This window comes from Microcaecilia unicolor, chromosome 3 (assembly GCF_901765095.1).
Source record: "Microcaecilia unicolor chromosome 3, aMicUni1.1, whole genome shotgun sequence".
Taxonomy (NCBI): domain Eukaryota; kingdom Metazoa; phylum Chordata; class Amphibia; order Gymnophiona; family Siphonopidae; genus Microcaecilia; species Microcaecilia unicolor.
The window spans coordinates 419,124,908-419,140,790 of record NC_044033.1 but is presented as its reverse complement, the minus strand read 5'-3'; positions in this window follow the sequence as shown (position 1 = coordinate 419,140,790).

Below are 15,883 nucleotides of genomic sequence, written 5' to 3'. Positions count from 1 at the left end.
CACTTTTAAACATAAATTTGAAGAACTGAGATGTTGCATCCTTGATAGGATACATGGGAACCAAAGAGGGGGTAATAGAAAATTAATGCTACAAAGAAGGGAAGCAAAATGAACTCATAAATTGAAATCATTAGAACCATTAGGTTTGAAAAATAAAATTGATTGGCATGTGTTCTATTAAACTATGTGTCAATCTCAAACACCACGCCCCCTCTTGCAGCCATTTTTTGAGCAGTTGATTTAAATGTTCTATTTATAGAGCACACACAGCGTGTGATGTGTCAGCGCCATTTTCTCTTGAAGAATATAACTTGAAAGTATGCACCAGTGTTCTAAAACATATCCGCTTTTTAAAGCGTATTTTCACACTGCTGACCGAATCTTATCTTTTTAGAAAATTGAGAGCTGAATCAGCAACACCAGTCCCTGAGGAAGCCATGTGAAGGTGAAACAGTGGCGCCGTCGGACCTAAGCTAAGTGTTGCTTTACATTCATTGGCGCTCTCTATCAAGCCTGTATGTAGAGATGCAAGTCGAAATTTAAATGCTAAGAATTTGGAATCACAGCATAGAGCACTTTAAAAAATTAAAAAGTAGGAGAGTTGTGTGAATCCCTATGATAGAAACTCATCAACGGTTTTTATTATATTTTTGTTACATTTGTACCCCGCACTTTCTCACTCATGGCAGGCTCAATGTGGCTTACATGGGGCAATGGAGGGTTAAGTGACTTGCCCAGAGTCACAAGGAGCTGGCTGTGGCTGAAGTGGGAATCGAACTCAGCTCCTCAGGACCAAAGTCCACCACCCTAACCACTAGGCCACTCCTCCACTCCTGTTGCAAACCTAGGACTTCTAGTCCGATAGGTTTCTGAGGGATTTTCTCCTTAAAAAATACACATTAGTGGATTAGCCTTTCTCTAGTGTCACATATTTGTTTTGTATAAATATTTCTGTATCCTTTTGCCACGTTTCCTTGGTCTCAGACTTCATTTCTTGACTGCTTGCTGCTCTGAGAGGACTGGCCATAACATCTGCAGCTGTCATAGAGGCTGGTATGTACTGTTTATTTTTTATTATTATTATTTATACAATCTTATATCCCACAATTATCCCAGGTTTCGGTTCAATGTGGCTTACAATTAGCAAGAGGTATTACAGTGTTATTTTTAGTTACATGTGTTAGGGAACCTCAGTGATGTATGAGATTAATCGTAAGCTTTCTTAAATAGATACATTTTTAGTTCTTTTCTGAACTGGAGATAGTTGTTGATGCTTCTTATGACTCTGTGGATTGAGTTCAAAGAGAAAACCGAAAGGAATCCCACGTAGAACGTGATAGGTGTCACACCACTGAGGGTGATCCGGAGTAGTGAGCCCTTGGGCTGCTGCCAGAGACCGGCAACAGCAGGAAAACCACTCAAACTGCTGGAAAGAACTTGACGTGGCTGGACTGGAACCAAATGCTGGAACAGACTTGGCTGGGCCAGACTGGAACTAAACACTGGAACAAACTTGGCTTGACTGGACTGGAACCAAAAGCTGGAACGGACTTGGCTTGGCTGAGCTGGAACCAGATGCTGGAACAGACTAGGCTTGGCTGAGCTGGAACCAGATGCTGAAACAGACTAGGCTTGGCTAGACTGGAACCAAACACTGGAACAAACTTGGCTTGACTGGACTGGATTCAGGACTTTCAAGCAAGGCATACACAAGCAGGGTAGGACAGAAGCTAAGGACAAGCAGGATGCACAAGCAGGAAGGGAACTAAAGCTAAAGACAGACAGGGCAGAATACTGCAGGAAGGAACAGAGGCTAAAGACACACAGGGCAGAAATAAACGGTAAAGAACAGAAGCTAAAGACAAACTAGACAAGGACTAGCAGAGCTAGTACAGCAACAAGCACTCACAGACAAAAGCACATCTGAAGACCTCTGTTGCAAAGGCAAATCTGACTATTCTTAGGAGCTTAATAAAGGCAATTACAGATGAGGTCACAGGTGAGGCTTGGCAGCAGAAACACCGGAGCAGGTCTGGAATGCTGGAACATCAGGACCAGAATAGAACCTGGAAGACGTCTGGGAAACAGGAAAAGACAGTCCACATCAACCCCAGGGCCCGGTCACCCGGGGGCAAGATGAGTGTAGGCATGGAATACAGTCACAATCGTGACAATAGGCAAATGACAGTAGGAAAATGGAGAAGGTTTGAGAAAAAACAGGGACAATGGATGATCATCAATGGCAAAAACACTTAATTGCTTATACTTGCAATAAAACTACCAAAGGTGGAAAAGAACAACGGTGTCCCATGGAAAATCTCAGGAACAAGAACAGGAGTGGGAACAGAACCAGACTCTTCAAAAAGCAGACCAGAGACGTCCAATATTTGAAATAAAATTTATTTGAGAGAAGACTCTACAAGGTACCTTGTTTCGGCACGGGAGGTGCCTTCTTCAGGAGTCTATATAGATATAAAACACATATAAACATATCTCAATAAAAGACATATTGGTAGAAAATATATAGAAAACTGATACAACATTTACAGTATGAATATAAAACAATCTTTTTTTTTTTTTGTAACATTTGTACCCCATGCTTTCCCACTCATGGCAGGCTCAATGCGGCTTACATGGGGCAGTGGAAGGTTAAGTGACTTGCCAAGCGTCACAAGGAGCTGCCTATGCCTGAAGTGGGAATTGAACTCAGTTCTTCAGTTCCCCAGGACCAAAGTCCACCACCATAACCACTAGGCCACTCCTCCAGATAAATAGTTAAAAGGTGACGGAGGACCAATATAATTAGAACGAAATGGAACAAAACAGCTAGTGTGTATTTGTAACATAGAGCAACATACATACTATTTCTGGGATAAGCAGTATTTATTTTAATTACAGTTGTACCCTGTGCTTTCCCACTCATGGCAGGCTCAATGCAGCTTACATGGGGCAATGGAGGGTTAAGTGACTTGCCCAGAGTCACAAGGAGCTGCCTATGCCTGAAGTGGGAATCGAACTCAGTTCCCCAGGACCAAAGTCCACCACCCTAACCACTAGGCCACTCCTCCACTCCCATATAAAATGATTTGTACTTTTTTGGGATCTTGCTAGGTATTTGTGACCTGGATAGGCCACTGTTGGAAACAGGATGCTGGGCTTGATGGACCTTTAGTCTTTCCAAGTATGGCAACACTTATATACTTATGTAAAATATGGAAAAGGGTTTTAACATGAAATCAAATAGCTGTTGTATACTTATGAACATTGAAAATGTGGCTTAAAACGGCCATAAGAAATGATTAAAGCAAAGCAAATGCAAAGGATTCTTTAAGGCATTGAATGCAGTGGGTAAAAGAATGCAAATGTAAGATCAAGTACAAAATAAAATATGGTATAATAACTGACCTGAATTCTTTCAGGCTTATTTTCGAAAGAGAAGGACGCCCATCTTTCGACACAAATCGGGAGGCGGGCGTCCTTCTCCAAGGGTCGTCCCCGCTTTCCGTTGTGAGGACGACCAAATTTCTCGGGCGGTGTAGCGAAGGCGGGTTTTGGGCATGCCTAACACATGGCTGTCCTCGACCCATAATCGAAAAAAAAGGGTGTCCCTGATGAGCACTTGGACAACTTTACTTGGTCATTTTTTTCTTACGACCAAGCCACAAAAAGGTTCCCGAACTGACTGGATGACCACCGGAGGGAATCTGGGATGACCTTCCCTTACTCCCCCAGTGGTCACTAACCCCCTCCCACCCTCAAAAAAAATGTTTTAAAATATTTTTTGCCAGCCTCAAATATCATACCCAGCTCCATGATGCAGGTCCCTGGAGCAGTTTTAGTGGGTGCAGTGCACTTCAGGCAGGCGGACCCAGGCCCACCCCCCCCTACTTTTGTTACACTTGTGGTGGTAAATGTGAGCCCTCCAAAACGCATCACAAACCCACTGTACCCACATGTAGGTGCCCCCTTCACCCCTTAGGGCTATGGTAATGTTGTACAGTTGTGGGGATTGGGATTTGGGGGGGGGGGGTTGGGGGGCTCAGCACCCAAGGTAAGGGAGCTATGCACCTAGGAGCAATTTCTCAAGTCCACTGCAGTGTCTCCTAGGGTGCCTGGATGGTGTCCTGGCATGTCAGGGGGACCAGTGCACTACGAATGCTGGCTCCTCCCACAACCAAAGGGCTTGCATTTGGTCATTTCTTAGATGGGCGTCCTCAGTTTCCATTATCGCCGAAAATCAGAAACGACCAAGGCTAAGGACGACCATCTCTAGGGATGATCTAAATGTCAAGATTTGGGCGTCCCCGACCATATTATCGAAACGAAAGATGGATGCCCATTTTGTTTCGATAATATGGGTTTCTCTGCCCCTTCGCCGGGACATCCTTCGAGGACGTCCTCAGGAAAATTTGGGCACCCCTTTCGATTATGCCCCTCTTTGTCTGGCAAAATGTCCAGAGTCGGACTTAGTGCAACAGCATTACCATCTGTGCTGTGGCTTGCTATTTTAAAACCTCATATCGAGGTCAAAGGTCAGTACTTACTAAAAAACGTCAAAAACTAATACCTTCACATCATTCAATTCTCAACACATACCTATTGCATAAATAGTGACAAAAAGAATAATCTATCTTAATAAACAAACTTTTAATCACTGCCAAACTGATAACATCATGACATCATAATGACAGACGTCAAGATAGGTTGTCACCTTTAACTCAAGCTTAGCTTCACTCTCACAATAGCACAATGTGTAATGACCACAAGCTATGCTTCCAACATGGTAACGCTTATATATCAAATTGGTGTCTGAAATACTTTTAATCCAAAAAATGTGATGAATTGGTCATTGATACAGAGTATTCCATACTTTTCTGATAAAGAATTATTAATAGCATTCAAAAGGAATAGGAATTTGAAGGACTGTCTTGCACCATCGGCTCTACCTGAACTCATGAGAGATGACCCAGTGTGGGGACATTTTCCATGTTTGAATTGCTCATTTTGCAGAGTCGGACTTAGACGTCATATCAATAATATCCCTCCATTTCACATGCCCATGAACAATAAATTTAAATAAAACAAGACAGCAGCATTTTTTTTTCACAGTAAGGATACAGTTCCAGACCCAGATCAGTGATCTGATGGCCCTGAATTGCCCAATGTAACTCGTATCAATTTTTTAAAAATTGAAGACTATGGGCCATTTATCAATGGGCAGCAGGGGTACTGCTAAGGTAGCATGTGGCGAATTTGCCCTACCACCAGGCTCACCCAGGAGCCTGGCAGTAGTTTCGGTTTCACCATGCGCTTTTTCCGGTGCTAGAAAATGTTTACCCTTAGTTCTTCTCTTAGAACATTGGCCAGTAAGAAGTATGTGCTAAAATCATTCATATACTTTTATATCTGCAATGTAATGTGCACATCATGAATACAAAAAATAAGTAAACTGTAAAACAGTTAAAACATCACATGAATGTGGTTGAAGAGCTTGTATCATTTTGGCAGGGGGGTCCTCAGAAGCCAGTTCTTCTCAGTCTCCATCTGCTGGTGGACGTATGTAACCCAACCGCATAGAAAGAAGTTAGAGAAAGACCGCTGAAAAAATGGCTCACGTTTTGTAGGCCTGAAACCTGACCAGGCTATGAACCATCTTTTCTGAGCGATACTATTATGGATGCTACAAGACTTCTTGCAGGCACTGTGTTAGCTGACATCATCCAAGGACAAGCTGTACAACTGTACTGGCTCTCTGGTCTATTCTGTATGAAGCTGTAGAGGAGATCATTTCAGACACTGGAATGAGGTAATCTTCATTAGCCACCTCATTAGTGAGCCATCTTGTATAAGCCCTGATAAGAAGGACAGTCTGCAAAGCCAAGGGCCCCTCATTATTCCAGTCTATATATCATCTGTGGAACAGATGAATATGGACCTGATTGGTCCAGAATAGTCACCTGGGGACTATTCGGGCACAGCCAATCCTGGGCTTGGTGAAGAGTTTGGACCTGAAAGGGGGTAGAGAAGAAGATCTGATGGCATATGCATCTCTCTGAGGAGAGGGACTGAATTATCAGTGACACTATGAACTGTACCTCTCCGTACAAAGTGTAGTACAGGGAAGAATTCATGAGCTGATTATTTACAACTTTCACCAGACTGAGAATCCACCTGTCTGTATTGAGTAGGGGGATGTATCAGACTGATCTCTGATACCAACCAGCTGTTGGAGGGTTCACTGTGAACAGCTAGAGCCCTGAAGAGGAACTAATCCATCACCAATCAGATGCCGTAGCTGCGGCTTGGAGGGGCATTTTCGATATGATGTCTAAATCCTATTTTAGACATTTTCATCCAAAAATCAAGTGGCAAACATAGCAATTCTCGAACCAGAAAAACATCTATTTTTTTGTTACGAAAATGGCCATTTCCTTGATGTTTTGTACTCACTGATGAGCACGCAGATCTGTTCAGGGTTGGGGGACCTGAACCTGCCGGAAACCCTGGATGAAGAATGGGAAAGCGATGGGGCTAGAGAATTGGATGCCAGTATTACCCAGATGTTATCCCCATGATGGCTGTGGGTGAGCTTCCCCATAGAAACCTGGGTAGAGACCCCGGGAGTGTGCTGACCACCTGGGGAAAAGGATAGAACACTTTGTGGAAAATACCAAAAGACTTAACAACAGGCCTTCCAAAACCCACCATGATGTTGGGATACCTGTGTTTGGCTTTGGGGGAATTGGACTTGAATATCCCCAAGGCCTCTGTTACTGAGTGGGTAGTGAGGAATCCAGAAGTTAACTTCTCAGGAGCCTTAACATCAGCACCATTTTGGTAAGAGTACATGGTGCAGCTATCCTGAAAGTAGAGGAGACAGCAGGCAGATGCTTAGGAGAGCCAGTGCCATGGAAACTATTGGAGGAGTCCTGGGTTCATCGAGGGGGAGCGACAGCTGTAAAGCTTCCCAGAATAAGCACAAAGGATATACATTTAAAAACAACTATTTGGGATATGTGAGCAAGTGCAAGGTGATGCATGTGGGAAAAAAGAACCCGAATTATAGCTACGTCATGCAAGGTTCCACGTTAGGAGTTACGGACCAAGAAAGGGATCTGGGTGTCGTCATCGATAACACGCTGAAACCTTCTGCTCAGTGTGCTGCTGCGGCTAGGAAAGCGAATAGAATGTTGGGCATTATTAGGAAAGGTATGGAAAACAGGTGTGAGGATGTTATAATGCCGTTGTATCGCTCCATGGTGTGACTGCACCTTGAGTATTGTGTTCAATTCTGGTTGCCGCATCTCAAAAAAGATATAGTAGAATTGGAAAAGGTGCAGCGAAGGGCGACTAAAATGATAGCGGGGATGGGACGACTTCCCTATGAAGAAAGACTAAGGAGGCTAGGGCTATTCAGCTTGGAGAAGAGACGGCTGAGGGGAGACATGATAGAGGGTATCTAAAATAATGAGTGGAGTGGAACAGGTGGATGTGAAGCGTCTGTTCACGCTTTCCAAAAATACTAGGACTAGGGGGCATGCGATTAAACTACAGTGTAGTAAATTTAAAACAAATCGGAGAAAATTTTTCTTCACCCAACGTGTAATTAAATTCTGGAATTCATTGCCGGAAAATGTGGTGAAGGCGGTTAGCTTAGCAGAGTTTAAAAAGGGTTGGACAGTTTCCTAAAGGACAAGTCCATAAACCGCTACTAAACGGACTTGGAAAAATCCAAAATCCCAGGAATAACATATATAGAATGTTTGTACGTTTGGGAAGCTTGCCAGGTGCCCTTGGCCTGGATTGGCCGCTATCGTGGACAAGATGCTGAGCTCGATGGACCCTTGGTCTTTTCCCAGTATGGCATTACTTATGTACTTATGTGAGGGTTAGAATACTCCTATGTGCTCTTGCCAGTGATGTGTATGGTAGATGGACAGAGGAAGGTATGGACATGGGAGGCCATTTTCCAGTGTATGAGGCCGAACTGGAGCCTTCTGGATGGACCGGAGGACACTTGAACTTGCCACTATATTGATACCCAATGTGAGAATTGGCCTATTGGGCGGTCAATTTATAAACATTGTGTAGAGATTGTGGACTTCTAGCATCGAACCCAATATCATAGTGTGACCAGACTGTTACCTGGTGGGATGATGGTTCAGAAGCCAGAACCCAAATGGTATGGCTAAACAAAGTGGCTGAGGGATTAGGACTCAGGTCCAGCAAGTAAACAAACAAACAAAACAGTTACAATGTGTTAGTTATGGTGTGGAAATAGGAATAGAGAGAAGTATAAAGAATGAAGTATGAAAATAAATAGTTGGGCATAGGCCCTGGTTAGAAACAGTTAGGATTTGAGTTCAAATTGCCCAAATCAAAAAATGATGTTTGGGCAGTTATGGAAAAATGATGGGTTGGACCCAGGTCCCAAATGCGGGAGGAGTGGGGGGTCTCAATCATGTTATATAGCTATGGAAAAGTAAAGTGTGAAGGACAAATTATGTGTTAAATAAAAGTTTTTTGTTGCAATAAAGTGTTCTCAACTGTTTGGAGGAAAATGTGGGGGTATGAAAAAATGTTGGAGTATATATAGATGGTTAAGGCAGGTGATGTAACAAAGCTGAACAGGCTGCCACCCTCGTAGTATCTGGGTGTCCTGACTCATGCTGGGAGTGACTGACATTGTTACAGCTTTGAACAGCCTTGCTACCTAGGTGTCCTGTTTAAAGCTGGTAAAAAAAGAGGACCCGCCCCCCCCCCCCCCCCCACACACACACACACAATCACCACCATTGATAACATGTCCAATGGGTGTGGAAGGAGACAGGGAATAGTAGTCTCTCCTGAGGAAAGAGGGGTTGGGGGCAAGCTGACCCTTCATAAAGAGATATCTCCCTGTAGGAGGAGATTGTGGTGGGGGAAAAATAGAGGATTATTTCTTTACAAAATGTGAAGTAATGTGATGAAGCTTGAGGTGGATAATGTGGTTGCATAACAGGGATTATGTGAAGACAAAGACCACCAGGAGGAGTGATAAAGGAAATGTTGTTATATGTTGAATAAAGTTGAAATGATATTGTGTGGGGTTTGTGTTGCTCCAAAGGGAAGGGAGAACAAAACCTAGAGTATCCCTTGAGGGCAAGGGATTGGTTAACTGGAGGGAGAGTGTAATCCCCTTTTAGGTTGGGTATTACTGAGAGACTAAATCCCTGAGTCACTGAAGGGGAGTGACTGGGAAGTCCCTGGTTGGGGGGAGGCCCAGCCCAGGGGGAGTAACTTGGAAAATAAGATGCAGAGGAATAGTGCCCTGCTGTATATGAGTGACAGGGGAGGTGGAGTTAGTGAGATGATAAAAGTAATAGTTTGCCCTTTAGTTGTCTGATGGTCCCCTGCCACTGATCTGGAGGAGTAAAGGGGAATCACAATGAGAAGGAGTGAAACCACTGGCTAAAAAGGAGAGTTGCAGCTCAGCAAAGTGGCAACTGATTGAGAGGAGCTCTTGGTGGGCAGAAGACAGACCTAGCCCGGGAGCATGGGATAGGAACCAGGGAGTGCCCATCCCAAGGGTAAATCCAATGCATAGGCCACTCTGGAGGGAGATATAGAGGAGAGCACAGCTTTTGGAGCACTGTTCTGGGGGACTGGCATAGACAGGCTATACAAAGTGTAAATATTCCTGCTTCAGAGCGTGTTTAAATTTATCCCAGGGAGGAGAATACAGGAGTTCCGCTGGAGAACACCAGAAGGACTAGTTATTTAAAGGTTGCAGTTTGCACCAGTTGGTGGAGAGTTCATTCAGTTACATAAGTCATACATAAGCGTTGCCATACTGGGACAGACCGAAGGTCCATCAAGCCCAAGTACCTGGCAAGATCCCAAAACAGTACAGTACATTTTATGCTGCTTATCCCAGAAGTGCATAAGTAATGCCACACTGGGAAAAGACCAAGGGTCCATCGAGCCCAGCATCCTGTCCACGACAGCGGCCAATCCAGGCCAAGGGCACCTGGCAAGCTTCCCAAACGTACAAACATTCTATACATGTTATTCCTGGAATTGTGGGTTTTTCCCAAGTCCATTTAGTAGTGGTTTATGGACTTGTCCTTTAGGAAACCGTCTAACCCCTTTTTAAACTCTGTCAACCTAACCGCTTTCACCATGTTCTCCGGCAACGAATTCCAGAGTTTAATTATGCGTTGGGTGAAGAAAAATTTCTCCGATTTGTTTTAAATTTACTACACTGTAGTTTCATTGCATGCCCCCAGTCCTAGTATTTTTGGAAAGCGTGAACAGACGCTTCACATCCACCTGTTCCACTCCACTCATTATTTTAGATACCTCTATCATGTCTCCCCTCAGCCGTCTCTTCTCCAAGCTGAAAAGCCCTAGCCTCCTTAGTCTTTCTACATAGGGAAGTCGTCCCATCCCCGCTATTATTTTAGACGCCCTTCGCTGCACCTTTTCCAATTCCGCTATATCTTTCTTGAGATGCGGCAACCAGAATTGGACACAATACTCAAATTGCATTCGCACCATGGAGTGATATAACGGCATTATGACATCCTCACACCTGTTTTGCATACCTTTCCTAATAATACCCAACATTCTATTCGCTTTCCTAGCTGCAGCAGCACACTGAGCAGAAGGTTTCAGTATATTATCAATGACGACACCCAGATCCCTTTCTTGGTCCGTAACTCCTAACATGGAACCTTGCATGACGTAGCTATAATTCGGGTTCCTTTTTCCACATGCATCACCTTTCACTTGCTCACATTAAACGACATCTGCCATTTAGCGGCCCAGTCTCCCAGTCTCGTAAGGTCCTTCTGTAATTTTTCACAATCCTGTCGCGAGTTAACGACTTTGAATAAATTTGTGTCATCAGCAAATGTAATTACCTCGCTAGTTACTCCCATCTCTAAATCGTTTATAAATATATTAAAAAGCAGCGGTCCTCACACAGACCCCTGAGGAACCCCACTAACTACCCTTCTCCATTGTGAATATTGCCCATTTAACCCCACTCTCTGTTTCCTATCCTTCAACCAGTTTTTAATCCACAATAGGACATTACCTCCTATCCCATGACCCTCTAATTTCCTCTGTAGCCTTTCATGAAGCACCTTGTCAAACGCCTTTTGAAAATCCAGATACACAATATCAACCGGCTCCCTTTGTCCACATGTTTGTTTACTCCTTCAAAGAATTGAAGTAAATTGGTGAGGCAAGATTTCCCCACTAGAGCCATGCTGACTTGGTCTCAGTAATCCATGTCCTCGGATGTGCTCTGCAAGTTTGTATTTAATAATAGCCTGTACCATTTTCCCCGGCACCGACGTCAGACTCACCGGTCTATAATTTCCCAGATCTCCCCTGGAACCTTTTTAAAAAATCGGCGTTACATTGGCCACCCTCCAATCTTTCGGTACCACGCTCGATTTTAAGGATAAATTGCATATCACTAGCAGTAGCTCCGCAAGTTCATTTTTCAGTTCTATCAGTACTCTAGGATGAATACCATCCGGTCCAGGTGATTTGCTACTCTTCAGTTTGCCGAACTGCCCCATTACGTCCTCCAGGTTTACCATGAATTCAGTAAGTTTCTCCGACTCGTCCGCTTGAAATACCATTTCCGACACCGGTATCCCACCCAAATCTTCCTCGGTGAAGACCCAAAGCAAAGAATTCATTTAATCTCTCCACTACGTCTTTGTCTTCCTTGATCACCCCTTTTACCCCTTGGTCATCCAGCGGCCCAACCGATTCTTTTGCCGGCTTCCTGCTTTTAATATACCAAAAAAATATTTTACTATGTTTTTTTGCCTCTACTGCTATCTTTTTTTCGGAATCCCTCTTGGCCTTCTTTATCTGCGCCTTGCATTTGCTTTGACACTGCTTATGCTGCTTCGTGTTATTTTCAGACGGTTCCTTCTTCCATTTTCTGAAGTTGTTTCTTTTAGCCCTAATAGCTTCCTTCACCTCACTTTTCAACCACGCCGGCTGTCCTTTGGACTTCCGTCTTTCTTTTCTAATTTGCGGAATATGTTTGACTTGGGCCTCCAGGATGGTATTTTTGAACAGCGTCCATGCCTGTTGTACAGTTTTTACCCTCTCAGTTGCCCCCCCCCCTAAGTTTTTTTTTCACCGTTCTTCTCATTTTATCATAGTCTCCTTTTTTAAGTTAAATGCTAACGTATTTGACTTCCTGTGTATAGTTACTTCAAGGTTGATATCAAAACTGATGATGTTATGATCACTGTTATCAAGCGGCCCCAGTACCATAACGTCCCTCACCAGATCATGCACTCCACTAAGGACCAAGTCTAGAATTTTTCCTTCTCTCGTCGGCTCCTGCACCAGCTGCTGCATAAAACTGTCCTTGATTTCATCAAGGAATTGTACCTCTCTAGCGTGTCCCGATGTTGCATTTACCCAGTCTATATTTGGGTAATTGAAGTCACCCATTATTATCGCATTGCCTATTTTGTTTGCGTCTCTGATTTCTTTTATCATTTCTGCGTCTACCTGCTCATCCTGGCGAGGCGGACGGTAGTACACTCCTATCACCGTCCTTTTCCCTTTTATACATGGAATTTCAACCCACAATGATTCAAAGGTGTGATTTGTGTCCTGCTGAATTTGTAATCTATCTGAGTCAAGGCTCTCGTTAATATACTATGAGGCATATTTTCAAAGCACTTTGGGAGGCTAAGTTCCATAGGTTTCTATGGAACTTTGGGAGGCTAAGTGCTTTGAAAATGAGCTTGAATGCTACCCCTCCACCAGTCCGGTCCACCCTATCACTACAATATACTTTGTACCCCGGTATGACAGTGTCCCACTGGTTATCCTCCTTCCACCAGGTCTCAGTAATGTTCAGAACTCTGCTGCACATCTCATATTCCGCAGAACCGATATACTCATATCACCCCTCTCCTCAGGTCACTTCACTGGCTTCCAATCAGAACCGCATTCAATTCAAGCTTCTCCTTCTTACCTACAAATGCACTCAGTCTGCTGCCCCTCACTACCTTTCTACCCTCATCTCCCCTTACGTTCCCGCCCGTAACCTCCGTTCACAGGACAAATCCTTCCTCTCTGTACCCTTCTCCACCACCGCCAACTCCAGGCTCCGCTCATTCTGCCTCGCCTCACCCTATGCTTGGAACAACCTTCCTGAGTCCTTACGCCAAGCCCCCTCCCTGCCCATCTTCAAATCTTTGCTTAAAACCCACCTCTTCAATGCTGCATTCGGCACCTAACTCTTACTGTTCAGTAAATCCAGACTGCCCCAATTTGTCCGCCCTTATCGGACTGACCGATCACTTGTCTCTTAGATTGTAAGCTCTTTGAGCAGGGACCGTCCCTCTATGTTTAAATTGTACAGCGCTGCGTAACCCTTGTAGCACTTTAGAAATGTTAAGTAGTAGTAGTAATGCCTATTATATCCAATTTTTCATTTAGTGCAATATATTTTCCAACTCTCCCATCTTATTTCTTAGACTCCTAGCATTTACATATACACATTTCAGAGTATGTTTGTTCCTATTTGCATGATGTTTAGTACTTGACACTATTGATTTGCCATCTTTTGTCTGATCTTTAGTTGTATTTAAGGGCACCTGGCCTACTACGGTCTGTTGTGCAACCTCACTATCCAGAAACACTATCTTCCCTGTTTGTGAGGTATCCTTGCAAGATACCTTACCCCGAGCCATGCGCTTTTGAGTAAGCAGAGGATTTTTACCAAGTCTATCTTAATAATGGCTTATGAACTTTTCTTTTAGGAAGCTATCCAAACCTTTTTTAAACCCCGCTAATCTAACTGCTTTTACCACATTCTCTGGCAACAAATTCCAGACTTTAATTACACGTTGCTATACTGCCTTAGCAGATCAAAGCAGTTTTCATAAGATTAAAACCAGAAAAAATGGAAAACAATATTTGAATAGAAAAGAATAAAAACCTCATTCATAGAATTAAAATCATGACCAACAGCATGGGGAAAGGGGCAGAGGAGCCTCCTGTTCTCTTGTCAAGTCTATTGTAGTGAAGGTAAGAGAAACCTGTAGGGACATTTGGGTTGAAATATGACAGAGGCACAATCCGCCAGATTCTATAAACAGCAACTAAAGTTCCGCACAAAAATCAACATGCATAGCTGATTTGCGCACGCAACTTAATTAGTTATCAAGCCAATCAGCACTGATAATTGGATGTTAACAAGCATTGGTACTAATTGTCACTAATTAGGATTTACATGCATAGCTCGCTAATCATCATAAGTACATAAGTAGATAAGTAGTGCCATACTGGGAAAGACCAAAGGTCCATCTAGCCCAGCATCCTGTCACCGACAGTGGCCAATCCAGGTCAAGGGCACCTGGCACGCTCCCCAAACGTAAAAACATTCCAGACAAGTTATACCTAAAATGCGGAATTTTTCCAAGTCCATTTAATAGCGGTCTATGGACTTGTCCTTTAGGAATCTATCTAACCCCTTTTTAAACTCCGTCAAGCTAACCGCCCATACCACGTTCTCCGGCAACGAATTCCAGAGTCTAATTACACGTTGGGTGAAGAAAAATTTTCTCCGATTCGTTTTAAATTTACCACACTGTAGCTTCAACTCATGCCCTCTAGTCCTAGTATTTTTGGATAGCGTGAACAGTCGCTTCACATCCACCCGATCCATTCCACTCATTATTTTATACACTTCTATCATATCTCCCCTCAGCCGTCTCTTCTCCAAGCTGAAAAGCCCTAGCCTTCTCAGCCTCTCTTCGTAGGAAAGTCGTCCCATCCCCACTATCATTTTCGTCGCCCTTCGCTGTACCTTTTCCAATTCTACTATATCTTTTTTGAGATACGGAGACCAGTACTGAACACAATACTCCAGGTGCGGTCGCACCATGGAGCGATACAACGGCATTATAACATCCGCACACCTGGACTCCATACCCTTCCTAATAACACCCAACATTCTATTCGCTTTCCTAGCCGCAGCAGCACACTGAGCAGAAGGTTTCAGCGTATCATCGACGACGACACCCAGATCCCTTTCTTGATCCGTAACTCCTAACGCGGAACCTTGCAAGACGTAGCTATAATTCGGGTTCCTCTTACCCACATGCATCACTTTGCACTTGTCAACATTGAACTTCATCTGCCCACTTGCACGCCCATTCTCCCAGTCTCGCAAGGTCCTCCTGTAATCGTTCACATTCCTCCTGCGACTTGACGACCCTGAATAATTTTGTGTCATCGGCGAATTTAATTACCTCACTAGTTATTCCCATCTCTAGGTCATTTATAAATACATTAAAAAGCAACGGACCCAGCACAGACCCCTGCGGGACCCCACTAACTACCCTCCTCCATTGAGAATACTGGCCCACGCAATCCTACTCTCTGCTTCCTATCTTTCAACCAGTTCTTAATCCATAATAATACCCTACCTCCGATTCCATGACTCTGCAATTTCTTCAGGAGTCTTTCGTGCGGCACTTTGTCAAACGCCTTCTGAAAATCCAGATATACAATATCAACCGGCTCCCCATTGTCCACATGTTTGCTTACCCCCTCAAAAAAAATGCATTAGATTGGTGAGGCAAGACTTCCCTTCACTAATCCGTGCTGACTTTGTCTCATCAGTCCATGTTTTTGTATATGCTCTGCAATTTTATTCTTAATAATAGCCTCCACCATCTTGCCCGGCACCGACGTCAGACTCACCGGTCTATAATTTCCCGGATCTCCTCTGGAACCCTTCTTAAAAATCGGAGTAACATTGGCTACCCTCCAGTCTTCCGGTACTACACTCGATTTTAGGGACAGATTGCATATTTCTAACAGTAGCTCCGCAAGTTCATTTTTT